The following is a 16,376-nucleotide window of genomic DNA, read 5'->3' as shown; positions in this document are numbered from 1 at the left end:
AGTTGAACTGCTCTTTTGATTGAGCAGTTTGGAAACAGTCTTTTTGAAGTATCTGTTGGTGGATATTTGGAGCTCCTTGAGGCCTGCAGTGGAAAACGAAATATCTTCACATGAAAACTAGAGAGAAACATTCTGAGAAACATCTTTGTGATATGTGCATTCACGTCACATGGTTGAACTTCCCTTTTGATTTAGCAGTTTGGAAACATTCTTTTTGTAGTATCTGCAAATGCATATTTGGAGAGGACTGAGGCCTATAGTGGAAAAGGAAATATCTTCACATAAAACTAGACAGAAGCATTCTGAGAAACTTCCTTGTGATGAATGCACTCAATTCACAGAGTTGAAACTTTCTTTTGGTTGAGCAGTTTTGTAACACTCTTTTTGTAGAATCTGCAAGGGGATATTTGGAGTGATTTGCGGCCTATAGTTGAAAAGGAAATATCTTCACATAAAAATGAGAGAGAAGCATTCTGAGAAGCTTCTTTGTGATGTGTGCATTCAGTTCACTGAGCTGAATATTTCTCTAGAGGTGGCAGTTTTGAAACACTCTTTTTGTTGTTTCTGCAAATGGATATAATGAACAGTTTCAGGCCTACGGTGGAAAAGGAAATGTCTTCACATAAATACAAGAAAGAAGCATTCTGAGAAACTTCTTTGTGATGTGTGCATTGAACTCCCAGGCTTCAACCTTTCTTTTGATAGAGCAGTTTTGAAACACACTTTTTGTATAATCTGCTAGTGGATATTTGAGGCAATTATGGGCCTATGGTGGAAAAGGGAATAACTTCAACTAAAAAATACATAGACGTATTCTGAGAAACTTCCTTGTCATGTGTGTATTCAACTAACAGAGTTGAACCTTACTTTTGATTCAGCAGTTTTGAAACACACTTTTTGTATTATCTGCTAGTGGATATTTGAAGCAATTAGGGGCCTATGGTGGAAAAGGGAATAACTTCGTCTAAAAAATACATAGAAGTATTCTGAGAAACTTCCTTGTCATGTGTGCATTCAACTAACAGAGTTGAACCTTACTTTTGATTCAGCAGTTTTGAAACACTCTTTTTGTAGAAGCTGCAATTGGATATTTGGAGTGCTTTGCAGCCTATGGTGGAAAAAGAAATATCTTCACATAAAATCTAGCAGAAACATTCTGAGAAACTTCTGTGTGATGTGTGCATTCACTTCACAGAGATGAAACTTTCTTTTGATTGAACAGTTTTGAAACACGCTTTTTGTAGAATCTGGAAGTGGATATTTGGAGCGCTTTGAGGCCTATTGTGGAAAAGGATATATCTTTATCTGAAAACTACCCAGAAGCATTCTGAGAAAGTTATTTGTGTTGTGTGCATTTAACTCACAGAGTTGAACTTTTCTTTTGATTGCACAGTTTGAAAACCGTGTTTTTGTGGTATCTGCAAATGAATATTTGGAGAGGTTTGAGGACTGTGGTGGAAAAGGAAATATCTTCACATAAAAACAAGACAGAAGCATTCTGAGAAACTTCTTTTTGATGTGTGCATTCATCTCACAGAGATGAAACTTTCTTTTGATTGACCAGTTCTGAAACCCGCTTTTTGTAGAATCTGCAAGTGGGTATTTGGAGCGCATGGATCACTATGGTGGAAAAGGATGTGACTTCACAGAAAAACACAACAGAAGCATTCTGAGAAAATTCTTTGTGAAGTGTGCATTCATCTCACAGAGTTGAAACATTCTTTTTGCTGAGCAGTTTTGAATCACACTTTCTGCAGAATCTGCAAGTGGATATTTGCAGCCCTTTGAGGGCTACGGTGGAAAAGTAAATATGTTCACATAAAAACTACACAGAAGCATTCTGAGAAACTGCTTTGTGATGTGTGCCTTCATCTCACAGAGAGGAACCTTTCTTTTGATTTAGCAATTTTGAAACACTCTGTTTGTATATTCGGCAAGTGGATGTTTGGAGCGCTTTGTGGCCTATGGTCAAAAAGGAAATATCTTCACATAAAAACTACACGTAAACTTTCTCAGAAACCTCTTTGTGATGTGTGCATTCAACTCACAGGGTTGAACCTATCTTTTGATAGGGCAGTTTTGAAATTCTCTTTTTGTAGAATCTGCAAGTGGGTATTTGTAGCCCTTTGTGGCCTATGTTGGAAAAGGAAATATCTTCACATAAAAACTACCCAGAGGCATTCTGAGAAACTTCTTTGTGATGTGTGCATTCATCTAACAAAGTTGAAACTTTCTTTTGATGGAGCAGTTTGGAAACACTCTTTTTCTAGAATCTGCACGTGGATATTTGGAGCGCTTTGAGGCCTATGTTGGAAAAGGAAATATCTTCACATAAAAACTACACCAAAGCATTCTGAGAAACTTCTTTGTGATGTGTCCATTCAACTCACAGGGTTGAGCCTATCTTTTGATAGAGCAGTTTTGAAACCCTCTTTTTGTAGGATGCGCAAATGGATATTTGGAGCAGTTTGAGGCCAATTGTGGAAAAGGAAATATCTTCACATAAAAACTACACAGAAGCATTCTCAGAAACATTTTGTGATGTGTGCATTCAACTCACAGAGTTCAACCTATCTTTTCATAGAGCAGTTTTGAAACTCTATTTTGTAGAATCTGCAAGTGGATATTTGGAGCCATTTGTGGCCTATGGGGGAAAAGGACATATCTTCACATAAAAACTACACAGAAGCATTCTGAGAAACTTCTTTGTGATGTGCACATTCAACTCAAAGAGTTGAACCTATATTTTGATAGAGTAGTTTTGAAACTCTCTTTTTGTGGAATCTGCAAGTGAATATTTTCAGCCTTTTGCAGCCTATGGTGGAAAAGGAAATATCTTCACATAAAAATTAAACAGAGGCATTCTGAGAAACTACTTTGTGATGTGTGCATTCATCTCCCACAGTAGAAACTTTCTTTGGCTTGAGCAGTTTTGAAACACTCTTTTTGTAGTATCTCCATGTGGATATTTGAAGGCATTTGTGGCCTAATTTGCAAAAGGAAATATCTTCACAAAAAAACTAGAAAGAAGCATTCTTAGAAACTTCTTTTTGATGTATGCATTCTAATAACGGAGTTGAACCTTTCTTTTGACTAAGCAGTTATGAAACACTATTTTTGTAGAATCTGCAATTGGATAATTGCAACAGTTTATGACTTCTAGTGGAAAAGGAAATGTTTTCACATACAAACTAGACAGAAGTTTTTTGAGAAACTTCTTTGTGATGTGTGCATTCATCTCACAGATTTGAATCTTTATTTTAATTGAGCAGTTTTCAAACACCCTTTTTGTAGAATCTGCGAGTGCATATTTGGAGTGCTTTGAGGCCTATGGTGGAAAAGGAAATATCTTCACATAAAAACTAGACTGAAGCATTCTCAGAAACTTCTTTGTGATGTGTGCATTAAACTCACAGAATTCAACCTCTCTTATAATTGAGTCGTTTGGAAATTCTCTTTTTGTACTATCTGCATGTTGATATTTGGAGCACTTTGATGCCTACAGTTTAAAAAACATCTTCACATAAAGACTTGACAGAAGCATTCTGAGAAGCTACTTCATGATGTGTGCATTCAACTCACAGAGTTGAACCTTTCTTTTGATTGAGCAGTTTGGAAACAGGCTTTCTGTACAATCTGCAAGCGGATATTTTGAGCGCTTTGAGGCCCATGGTAGAAAAGGAAATATCTTCACGAAAGAACTAGACAGAAGCATTCTGAGAAACTTCTTTGTGATGTGAGCAATCATCTCACAGGGTTGAACCTTTCTTTCGATTTAGCAGTTTTGAAACACACCTTTTGTAGAATCTGCAAGTGCATATTTGGAGCGTTTTGAGGCCTATGGTGGAAAAGGAAATATCTTCACAAAAAAACTAGACAGAAGCATTCTTTGTGATGTGTGCATTCAACTGACCGATTTGAAGCTCTCTTTTGCTTGAGCAGTTTGGAAACCATCTTTTTGTAGGATCTGCAAGTGGATATTTGGAACCATTTGAGGCCTATGGTGTAAAACTAAATATCTACACATAAAAACTAGACAGAAGCATTCTGAGAAACTTCTTTGTGATGTGTGCATTCAACTCACAGAGTTGAACTGCTCTTTTGATTGAGCAGTTTGGAAACAGTCTTTTTGAAGTATCTGTTGGTGGATATTTGGAGCTCCTTGAGGCCTGCAGTGGAAAACGAAATATCTTCACATGAAAACTAGAGAGAAACATTCTGAGAAACATCTTTGTGATATGTGCATTCACGTCACATGGTTGAACTTCCCTTTTGATTTAGCAGTTTGGAAACATTCTTTTTGTAGTATCTGCAAATGCATATTTGGAGAGGACTGAGGCCTATAGTGGAAAAGGAAATATCTTCACATAAAAACTAGACAGAAGCATTCTGAGAAACTTCCTTGTGATGAATGCACTCAATTCACAGAGTTGAAACTTTCTTTTGGTTGAGCAGTTTTGTAACACTCTTTTTGTAGAATCTGCAAGGGGATATTTGGAGTGATTTGCGGCCTATAGTTGAAAAGGAAATATCTTCACATAAAAATGAGAGAGAAGCATTCTGAGAAGCTTCTTTGTGATGTGTGCATTCAGTTCACTGAGCTGAATATTTCTTTAGAGGTGGCAGTTTTGAAACACTCTTTTTGTTGTTTCTGCAAATGGATATAATGAACAGTTTCAGGCCTATGGTGGAAAAGGAAATGTCTTCACATAAATACAAGAAAGAAGCATTCTGAGAAACTTCTTTGTGATGTGTGCATTGAACTCCCAGGCTTCAACCTTTCTTTTGATAGAGCAGTTTTGAAACACACTTTTTGTATAATCTGCTAGTGGATATTTGAGGCAATTAGGGGCCTATGGTGGAAAAGGGAATAACTTCAACTAAAAAATACATAGACGTATTCTGAGAAACTTCCTTGTCATGTGTGTATTCAACTAACAGAGTTGAACCTTACTTTTGATTCAGCAGTTTTGAAACACACTTTTTGTATTATCTGCTAGTGGATATTTGAAGCAATTAGGGGCCTATGGTGGAAAAGGGAATAACTTCGTCTAAAAAATACATAGAAGTATTCTGAGAAACTTCCTTGTCACGTGTGCATTCAACTAACAGAGTTGAACCTTACTTTTGATTCAGCAGTTTTGAAACACTCTTTTTGTAGAAGCTGCAATTGGATATTTGGAGTGCTTTGCAGCCTATGGTAGAAAAAGAAATATCTTCACATAAAATCTAGCAGAAACATTCTGAGAAACTTCTGTGTGATGTGTGCATTCACTTCACAGAGATGAAACTTTCTTTTGATTGAACAGTTTTGAAACACGCTTTATGTAGAATCTGGAAGTGGATATTTGGAGCGCTTTGAGGCCTATTGTGGAAAAGGATATATCTTTATCTGAAAACTACCCAGAAGCATTCTGAGAAAGTTATTTGTGTTGTGTGCATTTAACTCACAGAGTTGAACTTTTCTTTTGATTGCACAGTTTGAAAACCGTGTTTTTGTGGTATCTACAAATGAATATTTGGAGAGGTTTGAGGACTGTGGTGGAAAAGGAAATATCTTCACATAAAAACAAGACAGAAGCATTCTGAGAAACTTCTTTTTGATGTGTGCATTCATCTCACAGAGATGAAACTTTCTTTTGATTGACCAGTTCTGAAACCCGCTTTTTGTAGAATCTGCAAGTGGGTATTTGGAGCGCATGGATCACTATGGTGGAAAAGGATGTGACTTCACAGAAAAACACAACAGAAGCATTCTGAGAAAATTCTTTGTGAAGTGTGCATTCATCTCACAGAGTTGAAACATTCTTTTTGCTGAGCAGTTTTGAATCACACTTTCTGCAGAATCTGCAAGTGGATATTTGCAGCCCTTTGAGGGCTACGGTGGAAAAGTAAATATGTTCACATAAAAACTACACAGAAGCATTCTGAGAACCTGCTTTGTGATGTGTGCCTTCATCTCACAGAGAGGAACCTTGCTTTTGATTTAGCAATTTTGAAACACTCTGTTTGTATATTCGGCAAGTGGATGTTTGGAGCGCTTTGTGGCCTATTGTCAAAAAGGAAATATCTTCACATAAAAACTACACGTAAACTTTCTCAGAAACCTCTTTGTGATGTGTGCATTCAACTCACAGGGTTGAACCTATCTTTTGATAGGGCAGTTTTGAAATTCTCTTTTTGTAGAATCTGCAAGTGGGTATTTGTAGCCCTTTGTGGCCTATGTTGGAAAAGGAAATATCTTCACATAAAAACTACCCAGAGGCATTCTGAGAAACTTCTTTGTGATGTGTGCATTCATCTAACAAAGTTGAAACTTTCTTTTGATGGAGCAGTTTGGAAACACTCTTTTTCTAGAATCTGCATGTGGATATTTGGAGCGCTTTGAGGCCTATGTTGGAAAAGGAAATATCTTCACATAAAAACTACACCAAAGCATTCTGAGAAACTTCTTTGTGATGTGTCCATTCAACTCACAGGGTTGAGCCTATCTTTTGATAGAGCAGTTTTGAAACCCTCTTTTTGTAGGATGCGCAAATGGATATTTGGAGCAGTTTGAGGCCAATTGTGGAAAAGGAAATATCTTCACATAAAAACTACACAGAAGCATTCTCAGAAACATTTTGTGGTGTGTGCATTCAACTCACAGAGTTCAACCTATCTTTTCATAGAGCAGTTTTGAAACTCTATTTTGTAGAATCTGCAAGTGGATATTTGGAGCCATTTGTGGCCTATGGGGGAAAAGGACATATCTTCACATAAAAACTACACAGAAGCATTCTGAGAAACTTCTTTGTGATGTGCACATTCAACTCAAAGAGTTGAACCTATATTTTGATAGAGTAGTTTTGAAACTCTCTTTTTGTGGAATCTGCAAGTGAATATTTTCAGCCTTTTGCAGCCTATGGTGGAAAAGGAAATATCTTCACATAAAAATTAAACAGAGGCATTCTGAGAAACTACTTTGTGATGTGTGCATTCATCTCCCACAGTAGAAACTTTCTTTGGCTTGAGCAGTTTTGAAACACTCTTTTTGTAGTATCTCCATGTGGATATTTGAAGGCATTTGTGGCCTAATTTGCAAAAGGAAATATCTTCACAAAAAAACTAGAAAGAAGCATTCTTAGAAACTTCTTTTTGATGTATGCATTCTAATAACGGAGTTGAACCTTTCTTTTGACTAAGCAGTTATGAAACACTATTTTTGTAGAATCTGCAATTGGATAATTGCAACAGTTTATGACTTCTAGTGGAAAAGGAAATGTTTTCACATACAAACTAGACAGAAGTTTTTTGAGAAACTTCTTTGTGATGTGTGCATTCATCTCACAGATTTGAATCTTTATTTTAATTGAGCAGTTTTCAAACACCCTTTTTGTAGAATCTGCGAGTGCATATTTGGAGTGCTTTGAGGCCTATGGTGGAAAAGGAAATATCTTCACATAAAAACTAGACTGAAGCATTCTCAGAAACTTCTTTGTGATGTGTGCATTAAACTCACAGAATTCAACCTCTCTTATAATTGAGTCGTTTGGAAATTCTCTTTTTGTACTATCTGCATGTTGATATTTGGAGCACTTTGATGCCTACAGTTTAAAAAACATCTTCACATAAAGACTTGACAGAAGCATTCTGAGAAGCTACTTCATGATGTGTGCATTCAACTCACAGAGTTGAACCTTTCTTTTGATTGAGCAGTTTGGAAACAGGCTTTCTGTACAATCTGCAAGCGGATATTTTGAGCGCTTTGAGGCCCATGGTAGAAAAGGAAATATCTTCACGAAAGAACTAGACAGAAGCATTCTGAGAAACTTCTTTGTGATGTGAGCAATCATCTCACAGGGTTGAACCTTTCTTTCGATTTAGCAGTTTTGAAACACACCTTTTGTAGAATCTGCAAGTGCATATTTGGAGCGTTTTGAGGCCTATGGTGGAAAAGGAAATATCTTCACAAAAAAACTAGACAGAAGCATTCTTTGTGATGTGTGCATTCAACTGACCGATTTGAAGCTCTCTTTTGCTTGAGCAGTTTGGAAACCATCTTTTTGTAGGATCTGCAAGTGGATATTTGGAACCATTTGAGGCCTATGGTGTAAAACTAAATATCTACACATAAAAACTAGACAGAAGCATTCTGAGAAACTTCTTTGTGATGTGTGCATTCAACTCACAGAGTTGAACTGCTCTTTTGATTGAGCAGTTTGGAAACAGTCTTTTTGAAGTATCTGTTGGTGGATATTTGGAGCTCCTTGAGGCCTGCAGTGGAAAACGAAATATCTTCACATGAAAACTAGAGAGAAACATTCTGAGAAACATCTTTGTGATATGTGCATTCACGTCACATGGTTGAACTTCCCTTTTGATTTAGCAGTTTGGAAACATTCTTTTTGTAGTATCTGCAAATGCATATTTGGAGAGGACTGAGGCCTATAGTGGAAAAGGAAATATCTTCACATAAAAACTAGACAGAAGCATTCTGAGAAACTTCCTTGTGATGAATGCACTCAATTCACAGAGTTGAAACTTTCTTTTGGTTGAGCAGTTTTGTAACACTCTTTTTGTAGAATCTGCAAGGGGATATTTGGAGTGATTTGCGGCCTATAGTTGAAAAGGAAATATCTTCACATAAAAATGAGAGAGAAGCATTCTGAGAAGCTTCTTTGTGATGTGTGCATTCAGTTCACTGAGCTGAATATTTCTCTAGAGGTGGCAGTTTTGAAACACTCTTTTTGTTGTTTCTGCAAATGGATATAATGAACAGTTTCAGGCCTACGGTGGAAAAGGAAATGTCTTCACATAAATACAAGAAAGAAGCATTCTGAGAAACTTCTTTGTGATGTGTGCATTGAACTCCCAGGCTTCAACCTTTCTTTTGATAGAGCAGTTTTGAAACACACTTTTTGTATAATCTGCTAGTGGATATTTGAGGCAATTAGGGGCCTATGGTGGAAAAGGGAATAACTTCAACTAAAAAATACATAGACGTATTCTGAGAAACTTCCTTGTCATGTGTGTATTCAACTAACAGAGTTGAACCTTACTTTTGATTCAGCAGTTTTGAAACACACTTTTTGTATTATCTGCTAGTGGATATTTGAAGCAATTAGGGGCCTATGGTGGAAAAGGGAATAACTTCGTCTAAAAAATACATAGAAGTATTCTGAGAAACTTCCTTGTCATGTGTGCATTCAACTAACAGAGTTGAACCTTACTTTTGATTCAGCAGTTTTGAAACACTCTTTTTGTAGAAGCTGCAATTGGATATTTGGAGTGCTTTGCAGCCTATGGTGGAAAAAGAAATATCTTCACATAAAATCTAGCAGAAACATTCTGAGAAACTTCTGTGTGATGTGTGCATTCACTTCACAGAGATGAAACTTTCTTTTGATTGAACAGTTTTGAAACACGCTTTTTGTAGAATCTGGAAGTGGATATTTGGAGCGCTTTGAGGCCTATTGTGGAAAAGGATATATCTTTATCTGAAAACTACCCAGAAGCATTCTGAGAAAGTTATTTGTGTTGTGTGCATTTAACTCACAGAGTTGAACTTTTCTTTTGATTGCACAGTTTGAAAACCGTGTTTTTGTGGTATCTGCAAATGAATATTTGGAGAGGTTTGAGGACTGTGGTGGAAAAGGAAATATCTTCACATAAAAACAAGACAGAAGCATTCTGAGAAACTTCTTTTTGATGTGTGCATTCATCTCACAGAGATGAAACTTTCTTTTGATTGACCAGTTCTGAAACCCGCTTTTTGTAGAATCTGCAAGTGGGTATTTGGAGCGCATGGATCACTATGGTGGAAAAGGATGTGACTTCACAGAAAAACACAACAGAAGCATTCTGAGAAAATTCTTTGTGAAGTGTGCATTCATCTCACAGAGTTGAAACATTCTTTTTGCTGAGCAGTTTTGAATCACACTTTCTGCAGAATCTGCAAGTGGATATTTGCAGCCCTTTGAGGGCTACGGTGGAAAAGTAAATATGTTCACATAAAAACTACACAGAAGCATTCTGAGAAACTGCTTTGTGATGTGTGCCTTCATCTCACAGAGAGGAACCTTTCTTTTGATTTAGCAATTTTGAAACACTCTGTTTGTATATTCGGCAAGTGGATGTTTGGAGCGCTTTGTGGCCTATGGTCAAAAAGGAAATATCTTCACATAAAAACTACACGTAAACTTTCTCAGAAACCTCTTTGTGATGTGTGCATTCAACTCACAGGGTTGAACCTATCTTTTGATAGGGCAGTTTTGAAATTCTCTTTTTGTAGAATCTGCAAGTGGGTATTTGTAGCCCTTTGTGGCCTATGTTGGAAAAGGAAATATCTTCACATAAAAACTACCCAGAGGCATTCTGAGAAACTTCTTTGTGATGTGTGCATTCATCTAACAAAGTTGAAACTTTCTTTTGATGGAGCAGTTTGGAAACACTCTTTTTCTAGAATCTGCATGTGGATATTTGGAGCGCTTTGAGGCCTATGTTGGAAAAGGAAATATCTTCACATAAAAACTACACCAAAGCATTCTGAGAAACTTCTTTGTGATGTGTCCATTCAACTCACAGGGTTGAGCCTATCTTTTGATAGAGCAGTTTTGAAACCCTCTTTTTGTAGGATGCGCAAATGGATATTTGGAGCAGTTTGAGGCCAATTGTGGAAAAGGAAATATCTTCACATAAAAACTACACAGAAGCATTCTCAGAAACATTTTGTGGTGTGTGCATTCAACTCACAGAGTTCAACCTATCTTTTCATAGAGCAGTTTTGAAACTCTATTTTGTAGAATCTGCAAGTGGATATTTGGAGCCATTTGTGGCCTATGGGGGAAAAGGACATATCTTCACATAAAAACTACACAGAAGCATTCTGAGAAACTTCTTTGTGATGTGCACATTCAACTCAAAGAGTTGAACCTATATTTTGATAGAGTAGTTTTGAAACTCTCTTTTTGTGGAATCTGCAAGTGAATATTTTCAGCCTTTTGCAGCCTATGGTGGAAAAGGAAATATCTTCACATAAAAATTAAACAGAGGCATTCTGAGAAACTACTTTGTGATGTGTGCATTCATCTCCCACAGTAGAAACTTTCTTTGGCTTGAGCAGTTTTGAAACACTCTTTTTGTAGTATCTCCATGTGGATATTTGAAGGCATTTGTGGCCTAATTTGCAAAAGGAAATATCTTCACAAAAAAACTAGAAAGAAGCATTCTTAGAAACTTCTTTTTGATGTATGCATTCTAATAACGGAGTTGAACCTTTCTTTTGACTAAGCAGTTATGAAACACTATTTTTGTAGAATCTGCAATTGGATAATTGCAACAGTTTATGACTTCTAGTGGAAAAGGAAATGTTTTCACATACAAACTAGACAGAAGTTTTTTGAGAAACTTCTTTGTGATGTGTGCATTCATCTCACAGATTTGAATCTTTATTTTAATTGAGCAGTTTTCAAACACCCTTTTTGTAGAATCTGCGAGTGCATATTTGGAGTGCTTTGAGGCCTATGGTGGAAAAGGAAATATCTTCACATAAAAACTAGACTGAAGCATTCTCAGAAACTTCTTTGTGATGTGTGCATTAAACTCACAGAATTCAACCTCTCTTATAATTGAGTCGTTTGGAAATTCTCTTTTTGTACTATCTGCATGTTGATATTTGGAGCACTTTGATGCCTACAGTTTAAAAAACATCTTCACATAAAGACTTGACAGAAGCATTCTGAGAAGCTACTTCATGATGTGTGCATTCAACTCACAGAGTTGAACCTTTCTTTTGATTGAGCAGTTTGGAAACAGGCTTTCTGTACAATCTGCAAGCGGATATTTTGAGCGCTTTGAGGCCCATGGTAGAAAAGGAAATATCTTCACGAAAGAACTAGACAGAAGCATTCTGAGAAACTTCTTTGTGATGTGAGCAATCATCTCACAGGGTTGAACCTTTCTTTCGATTTAGCAGTTTTGAAACACACCTTTTGTAGAATCTGCAAGTGCATATTTGGAGCGTTTTGAGGCCTATGGTGGAAAAGGAAATATCTTCACAAAAAAACTAGACAGAAGCATTCTTTGTGATGTGTGCATTCAACTGACCGATTTGAAGCTCTCTTTTGCTTGAGCAGTTTGGAAACCATCTTTTTGTAGGATCTGCAAGTGGATATTTGGAACCATTTGAGGCCTATGGTGTAAAACTAAATATCTACACATAAAAACTAGACAGAAGCATTCTGAGAAACTTCTTTGTGATGTGTGCATTCAACTCACAGAGTTGAACTGCTCTTTTGATTGAGCAGTTTGGAAACAGTCTTTTTGAAGTATCTGTTGGTGGATATTTGGAGCTCCTTGAGGCCTGCAGTGGAAAACGAAATATCTTCACATGAAAACTAGAGAGAAACATTCTGAGAAACATCTTTGTGATATGTGCGTTCACGTCACATGGTTGAACTTCCCTTTTGATTTAGCAGTTTGGAAACATTCTTTTTGTAGTATCTGCAAATGCATATTTGGAGAGGACTGAGGCCTATAGTGGAAAAGGAAATATCTTCACATAAAAACTAGACAGAAGCATTCTGAGAAACTTCCTTGTGATGAATGCACTCAATTCACAGAGTTGAAACTTTCTTTTGGTTGAGCAGTTTTGTAACACTCTTTTTGTAGAATCTGCAAGGGGATATTTGGAGTGATTTGCGGCCTATAGTTGAAAAGGAAATATCTTCACATAAAAATGAGAGAGAAGCATTCTGAGAAGCTTCTTTGTGATGTGTGCATTCAGTTCACTGAGCTGAATATTTCTTTAGAGGTGGCAGTTTTGAAACACTCTTTTTGTTGTTTCTGCAAATGGATATAATGAACAGTTTCAGGCCTATGGTGGAAAAGGAAATGTCTTCACATAAATACAAGAAAGAAGCATTCTGAGAAACTTCTTTGTGATGTGTGCATTGAACTCCCAGGCTTCAACCTTTCTTTTGATAGAGCAGTTTTGAAACACACTTTTTGTATAATCTGCTAGTGGATATTTGAGGCAATTAGGGGCCTATGGTGGAAAAGGGAATAACTTCAACTAAAAAATACATAGACGTATTCTGAGAAACTTCCTTGTCATGTGTGTATTCAACTAACAGAGTTGAACCTTACTTTTGATTCAGCAGTTTTGAAACACACTTTTTGTATTATCTGCTAGTGGATATTTGAAGCAATTAGGGGCCTATGGTGGAAAAGGGAATAACTTCGTCTAAAAAATACATAGAAGTATTCTGAGAAACTTCCTTGTCATGTGTGCATTCAACTAACAGAGTTGAACCTTACTTTTGATTCAGCAGTTTTGAAACACTCTTTTTGTAGAAGCTGCAATTGGATATTTGGAGTGCTTTGCAGCCTATGGTGGAAAAAGAAATATCTTCACATAAAATCTAGCAGAAACATTCTGAGAAACTTCTGTGTGATGTGTGCATTCACTTCACAGAGATGAAACTTTCTTTTGATTGAACAGTTTTGAAACACGCTTTTTGTAGAATCTGGAAGTGGATATTTGGAGCGCTTTGAGGCCTATTGTGGAAAAGGATATATCTTTATCTGAAAACTACCCAGAAGCATTCTGAGAAAGTTATTTGTGTTGTGTGCATTTAACTCACAGAGTTGAACTTTTCTTTTGATTGCACAGTTTGAAAACCGTGTTTTTGTGGTATCTGCAAATGAATATTTGGAGAGGTTTGAGGACTGTGGTGGAAAAGGAAATATCTTCACATAAAAACAAGACAGAAGCATTCTGAGAAACTTCTTTTTGATGTGTGCATTCATCTCACAGAGATGAAACTTTCTTTTGATTGACCAGTTCTGAAACCCGCTTTTTGTAGAATCTGCAAGTGGGTATTTGGAGCGCATGGATCACTATGGTGGAAAAGGATGTGACTTCACAGAAAAACACAACAGAAGCATTCTGAGAAAATTCTTTGTGAAGTGTGCATTCATCTCACAGAGTTGAAACATTCTTTTTGCTGAGCAGTTTTGAATCACACTTTCTGCAGAATCTGCAAGTGGATATTTGCAGCCCTTTGAGGGCTACGGTGGAAAAGTAAATATGTTCACATAAAAACTACACAGAAGCATTCTGAGAAACTGCTTTGTGATGTGTGCCTTCATCTCACAGAGAGGAACCTTTCTTTTGATTTAGCAATTTTGAAACACTCTGTTTGTATATTCGGCAAGTGGATGTTTGGAGCGCTTTGTGGCCTATGGTCAAAAAGGAAATATCTTCACATAAAAACTACACGTAAACTTTCTCAGAAACCTCTTTGTGATGTGTGCATTCAACTCACAGGGTTGAACCTATCTTTTGATAGGGCAGTTTTGAAATTCTCTTTTTGTAGAATCTGCAAGTGGGTATTTGTAGCCCTTTGTGGCCTATGTTGGAAAAGGAAATATCTTCACATAAAAACTACCCAGAGGCATTCTGAGAAACTTCTTTGTGATGTGTGCATTCATCTAACAAAGTTGAAACTTTCTTTTGATGGAGCAGTTTGGAAACACTCTTTTTCTAGAATCTGCATGTGGATATTTGGAGCGCTTTGAGGCCTATGTTGGAAAAGGAAATATCTTCACATAAAAACTACACCAAAGCATTCTGAGAAACTTCTTTGTGATGTGTCCATTCAACTCACAGGGTTGAGCCTATCTTTTGATAGAGCAGTTTTGAAACCCTCTTTTTGTAGGATGCGCAAATGGATATTTGGAGCAGTTTGAGGCCAATTGTGGAAAAGGAAATATCTTCACATAAAAACTACACAGAAGCATTCTCAGAAACATTTTGTGGTGTGTGCATTCAACTCACAGAGTTCAACCTATCTTTTCATAGAGCAGTTTTGAAACTCTATTTTGTAGAATCTGCAAGTGGATATTTGGAGCCATTTGTGGCCTATGGGGGAAAAGGACATATCTTCACATAAAAACTACACAGAAGCATTCTGAGAAACTTCTTTGTGATGTGCACATTCAACTCAAAGAGTTGAACCTATATTTTGATAGAGTAGTTTTGAAACTCTCTTTTTGTGGAATCTGCAAGTGAATATTTTCAGCCTTTTGCAGCCTATGGTGGAAAAGGAAATATCTTCACATAAAAATTAAACAGAGGCATTCTGAGAAACTACTTTGTGATGTGTGCATTCATCTCCCACAGTAGAAACTTTCTTTGGCTTGAGCAGTTTTGAAACACTCTTTTTGTAGTATCTCCATGTGGATATTTGAAGGCATTTGTGGCCTAATTTGCAAAAGGAAATATCTTCACAAAAAAACTAGAAAGAAGCATTCTTAGAAACTTCTTTTTGATGTATGCATTCTAATAACGGAGTTGAACCTTTCTTTTGACTAAGCAGTTATGAAACACTATTTTTGTAGAATCTGCAATTGGATAATTGCAACAGTTTATGACTTCTAGTGGAAAAGGAAATGTTTTCACATACAAACTAGACAGAAGTTTTTTGAGAAACTTCTTTGTGATGTGTGCATTCATCTCACAGATTTGAATCTTTATTTTAATTGAGCAGTTTTCAAACACCCTTTTTGTAGAATCTGCGAGTGCATATTTGGAGTGCTTTGAGGCCTATGGTGGAAAAGGAAATATCTTCACATAAAAACTAGACTGAAGCATTCTCAGAAACTTCTTTGTGATGTGTGCATTAAACTCACAGAATTCAACCTCTCTTATAATTGAGTCGTTTGGAAATTCTCTTTTTGTACTATCTGCATGTTGATATTTGGAGCACTTTGATGCCTACAGTTTAAAAAACATCTTCACATAAAGACTTGACAGAAGCATTCTGAGAAGCTACTTCATGATGTGTGCATTCAACTCACAGAGTTGAACCTTTCTTTTGATTGAGCAGTTTGGAAACAGGCTTTCTGTACAATCTGCAAGCGGATATTTTGAGCGCTTTGAGGCCCATGGTAGAAAAGGAAATATCTTCACGAAAGAACTAGACAGAAGCATTCTGAGAAACTTCTTTGTGATGTGAGCAATCATCTCACAGGGTTGAACCTTTCTTTCGATTTAGCAGTTTTGAAACACACCTTTTGTAGAATCTGCAAGTGCATATTTGGAGCGTTTTGAGGCCTATGGTGGAAAAGGAAATATCTTCACAAAAAAACTAGACAGAAGCATTCTTTGTGATGTGTGCATTCAACTGACCGATTTGAAGCTCTCTTTTGCTTGAGCAGTTTGGAAACCATCTTTTTGTAGGATCTGCAAGTGGATATTTGGAACCATTTGAGGCCTATGGTGTAAAACTAAATATCTACACATAAAAACTAGACAGAAGCATTCTGAGAAACTTCTTTGTGATGTGTGCATTCAACTCACAGAGTTGAACTGCTCTTTTGATTGAGCAGTT

The sequence above is a fragment of the Pan paniscus genome, chromosome 18, assembly GCF_029289425.2.
Source record: "Pan paniscus chromosome 18, NHGRI_mPanPan1-v2.0_pri, whole genome shotgun sequence".
Lineage (NCBI taxonomy): Eukaryota > Metazoa > Chordata > Mammalia > Primates > Hominidae > Pan > Pan paniscus.
The sequence above is the reverse complement of the archived record's forward strand: the minus strand, read 5'-3'. Positions refer to the sequence as shown.